The sequence below is a fragment of the Mus caroli genome, chromosome 3 (assembly GCF_900094665.2).
Source record: "Mus caroli chromosome 3, CAROLI_EIJ_v1.1, whole genome shotgun sequence".
Taxonomy (NCBI): Eukaryota; Metazoa; Chordata; class Mammalia; order Rodentia; family Muridae; genus Mus; species Mus caroli.
The window spans coordinates 74,403,167-74,408,616 of record NC_034572.1 but is presented as its reverse complement, the minus strand read 5'-3'; positions in this window follow the sequence as shown (position 1 = coordinate 74,408,616).

The window sequence follows — 5,450 nt, the reverse complement described above, 5'->3', positions numbered from 1 at the left end:
GGGGGCGCTATGGGGGACTTTTGGGATAGCATTGGAAATGTAATTGAGGAAAATATGTAATAAAAATATTAAAAATTAAAAAAAAGATAAGTTATTTTCATATACAGCTTTGTGTTTTCAATGAATTCTAACCCATTGAAAGGCATGGGAGCATGCCCTACACTTTCTAATCAATTCCACCCAAGGTTTTACCTCAATTCAGATAATTTTCATTATTTTTCTTTTAACAAATGTATTTAAATGTTCAGAGCTTAATGTTAAGTATCAAGAAAATGGGAATATTATGCCCCTCAAAATATATTGACAACATAAAAAAAAAATGAAGTGATGTGTATGAAGAATTTTAATGGATCCCAACAAATGGTATTCTTTAACAATTCCTTTACTTTAGTTTCCAGTTTTGCTTCCTTTTTTATCTAAACAATTCTCAAATCAGTAAGGTAAGGCTCAAAAGAGAGGATTGTTCTTTCCACGAGTGCTTAAATGTATCCACTGAAGAGAATAAAAGTAAAGCCACAGAGAGTTCATGTTAAATTAGATTTGAAAAAGCACACAGACAGGAACGTGTTCTTTAAAGGTCAGAAGGATACAGGAATCAGACTGCTTCCGGAATGTCTTTGATTCTAGCTTACTTAAAAAAAAAATACAGAATTAAAAAGCCATAATAATGTAAGGCAGGTATGATTCATAGACAAAATGCAAAAACAAGCAGATGAATCAAGAAAAGCTACTGTTAAATCAGAAGGCAGGCAGACTGCTCTACAGTATTATATTTTATACTTTACTGGAATTTATATTATTTATTATTATTTTTATCAATTTATTTGTTTATTCACTGTGTATCCCAATATAAGCCCTCCTTTTTTCCTGGTAGCCCCTTAGACAGGGCTATTCATTCTCCCTCCCTTTCTCCTCTGAGAAGGGGGAAGGCCCCTGGATCTTGTGACCCACTGCTTCAGATCAAGTCACTGCAGGTCTAGGCACATCCCCTGCTACTGAGGCCAGACAAGGTGGCCAAGCTAGGACAATGGGATCCACAGACAGGCATCAGATTCAGGAATAGCCCCCCTTTAGTTGTTAGGGAATCCACAGGGAGCCTTGCTCCAGCCCATGCATGCTCTTGGGTTGGAGGTTTAGTCTTTGGGAACTCACAAGGGTCCAGGTTAATTGACTCTGTTGATCTTTCTGTGGAGTTCCTGTCCTCATCAGGTCCCTCAGTTCTTCTGTCAACTCTTCCACAGGACTCCTTGAGATCTAACTAAGGTTTTGTTCTTTGGTGCTATGTATCTGTTTCCATTAGCTACTGGCTGGAGACTCTCATAGGACAGTTATGGTAGGATCCTGTCTGCAAGCATAGTAGAGTATTAGTAATAGTGTCAGGGGTTGGTTCTTAACCACGGGGTTGGTCTGAATTTTGTCCAGTCATTGGTTGGCCATTATTACTATTTCTGCTCTAACTTTGTCCCTGAATATTTTGTGAGCATGATGAATTTTGGGAGTAAGATTTTGTGGAGGGGTTGCTGATAGTTTTCCTGCTCTGAGAGTCCTGCCTCAGTACAGGAAGTGGCCACATCAGGATCCATATCCTCTAATGCTTAAATCACACTTCAAACCCCACATATTAATAGAGGGAGACGTCAACACCCCAGTCTCACCACTGAATATATCATTGATTAAGAAACTAAACAGAGAAATAATGAAATTAACAGAGGTCATGATTCAAATGGACCTAAAAATAATCTATAGAACATTTTACCCATACACAAAAGAATATACCTTCTTCTCAGCACCTCAGGGAACCTTCTCTAAAATTGATCATATAATTAATCACAAGACAATCCTCAAAAGAAATAACCCTTTTCAAATTATTAGATAACATGGGCTAAAACTGGACTTCAACAACAGAAACAACAGAAAACTTACATACTCATGAAAACTCAATTTTCCATGGGAAGAAGTAAAGAAATAAATTATCCTCTTGTGGAAGCCCTGTGTGCTTCTGCCTGTGGAGCAGCTGGGACAGGGTTCTTCCTGCTTCCATCTGAACCCACGAGCTGGAGCTATTTCACAGACCTCTGTGAATGGGTCCTGGCAGAGGAGAGCTGGTCTCCCAGGAGATCTGAAACAGGCTTACAGAACCACAAGAGGAACAAGCTAAAGCCAGAGACAGCATGACCAACTAACATCAGAGATAACCAGATGGCAAAAGGCAAGCACAAGAACCTTACCAGCAGAAACCAAAAATATATGGCATCATCAGAACCCAGTTCTCCCACAACACCAAGTCCTGGATACCCCAACACAGCAGAAAAGCAAGATATGGATTTAAAATCACATCTCATGATGCTGATAGAAAATTTTAAGAAGGACATAAATAATTCCTGTAAAGAAATACAGGAGAACACAGGAAAACAGGTAGAAGGCTTAAAAGACTTAAAAGAGGAAACACAAAATCCCTTAAAGAATTACAGAAAAACACAGCCAAACAGGTNAAGGAACTGAAAAAAAAATCCAGGATCTAAAAATGGAAGTAGAAACAATAAAGAAATCACAAACGGAGACAACTCTGGAGATGGAAAATCTAGGAAAGAGGTCAGGAGTTATAGATGGGTGCATTACCAACAGAATACAAGAGATAGAAGAGAGAATCTCGGGTGCAGAAGATACCATAGAAAAAATGACACAACAGTCAAAGAAAATGCAAAAAGATCCTAACCCAAAACATCCAGGAAATCCAGGACACAATGAAATAAACCTAAGGATAATAGCTATAGAAGAGAGTGAAGATTTCCAATTTAAAGGGCCAGTAAATATCTCCAACAAAATTATAGAAGAAAACTTCTGTAACTTACAGAAAGAGATGGCCATGAACATATAGAAGCGTACAGAACTCCAAATAGATTGGATCAGAAAAGAAATTTGTCCCATCACATAATAATCAAAAGTGCATTTGCACAAAACAAAGAAAAATATTAAAAGCAGTAATGGAAGAAGGTCAAGTAACATGTAAAAGCAGACTTATCAGAATTACACCAAACTTCTCAACAGAGACTATGAAAGCTAGAAGATTCTGGGAAGATGTCATACAGACCCCAGGAGAAGACAAATGCCAGCCCAGGCTACTATAACCAGCAAAAGTCTCAATTACCACAGATGGAGAAACCAAGGTATTTCATAACAAAACCAAATCTACACAATGTCTTTCCACAAATCCAACCATTCAATGGATAATAAATGAAAAACTCCAACACAAGGAGGGAAACTATTCACTAGAAAATAAACTTCTTTTAACAAACCAAAAAGAAGAGCACCACATAAACATAACTCCAACTCTAACAACGAAAATAACAGGAAGCAACAATAACTATTCTTTAACATCTCTTAATATCAATGGATTCAATTCACCAATAAAAAAAATAGATTAACCGATTGGATACATAAACAAGACCAAACATTTTTCTGCCTACAAGAAACCTACCTCAGGAACAAAGACAGACACTACCTCAGAGTAAAAAGCTGGAAAACAAATTTTTAAGCAAATGGTCCCAAGAAACAAGAAGGAGTAGCCATTCTAATATCAAATACAATCATCTTTCAACTGAATGTTATCAAAAAAGATAAGGAGGTAGAGACACTTCATACTCATGAAAAGAAAAATCTGCTAAGATGAACTCTCAATTCTGAACATCTACGCTCCAAATGAAAGGACACCCACATTCATATAAGAAACTTTTCTAAAGCTCGAGGACACATTGCACCTCACACAATAATAGTGGGAGACTTAAAAATCCCACTCTCATCCATGGACAGATCATGGAAACAGAAAATAAACAGAGAGAAAATGAAACTAAGAAAAGATATGAACCAAGTGAATTTAACAGGTATCTATAGAATATTTTATCCTAAAAAAAGAATATACCTTCTTCTTGGAACTTCATAATACCTTCTCCAAAATTGGCCATAAAAGCAGTCACAAAACAGGCATCAAAAAATACAAGAAGATTGAAGTAATCCCATGCATCCTATCAGATCATCATGGAATAAGGCTAGTCTTCAATAGCATCAAAAATAAAAGAAAGCCCACATATACATGGAACCAGAACAATGATCTATTCAATAATAACTTGTTCAAAGAAGAAATAAAGAAAGAAATTGAAGACTTTTTAGAATTCAATGAAAATGAAGCCACAGCATACCCCAACTTACCAGACACATTAAAGGCAGGGTTAAGAGAAAAACTCATAAATCTGAGTGGCTCCAAAAAGAAACTGGAGAGAGCAAACACTGGCAGCTTGACAGAACAAATGAAAGCTCTAGAACAAAAACAAGTAAATAGACCCAAGAGGAGTAGAGACAGGAAATAATCAATCTCAGAGCTGAAATCAACCGAGTAGAAACAAAAAGAACTACACAAAGACTCAATCAAACCAGAAGTTGATTATTTGAGAAAAAACAAAAACAAAAACAGGATAGATAGATCCTTAGCCAAACTAACCAGAGGGCAGAGCAACAGTATCCTAAGTAATAAAATCAGAAGTGTAAAGGGATACACAACAAAGGAAACCAAGGAAAGCCATAAAAACCATCAGATCCTACTACAAAAGCCTATACTAAACAAAACTGGAAAATCTGAATGAAATGGACAATTTTCTAGACAGATATCAGGTGTCAAAGTAAAATTAGAATCAGATTAACAATGTAAAGAGTTCTGTAACCCTGAAAGAAATAGCAGAAGTCATTAACAGTCTCTCAACCAAAAAAAGCCCAGGACCATATACAGAGTTCAATCAGACCTTCAAAGAAGACCTAATACCAATACTCTTCAAATTATTCCACAAAATAGAAAGAGAAGGAACCCTACCCAATTTGTTCTATGAGGCCACAATTACTCTGATACATAAACCACACAAAGACCCACAAAGAAAGAGAACTTCAGACCAATCACCCTTATGAATATCTAAGCAAAAATACCCAATAAAATTTTCACAAACCAAAACCAAGAACACATCACAATGATCATCCATCATGATTAAGTGGGCTTCAACCCAGGGATGCAGGATGGTTTAATATAAGGAAATCCATCAATGTAATCCACTATATAAACTAACTCAAAGGAAAAAAAAATCCACATTATTATTTCATTAGATGTTGTGAAAGCTTTTCACAAAATCCAACACCTGTGCATAAAAGTCTTGGAAAGATCAGGAATTCAAGGCCCATACCTAAACATAGTGAAAGCAATATACAGCAAACCAATAACCAATATCAAACTAAATGGAGAAAAACTTGAAGCAATCCCACTAAGATCAGGGACTAGACAAGGCTGCCCACTTTCTCCATACCTACTCAATATAGTACTTGAAGTCCTAGCCAGAGCAATTCGACAACAAAAGGAGATCAAGGGGATACAAATTGGAAAGGAAGAAGTCAAAATATCACTTTTTGCAGAT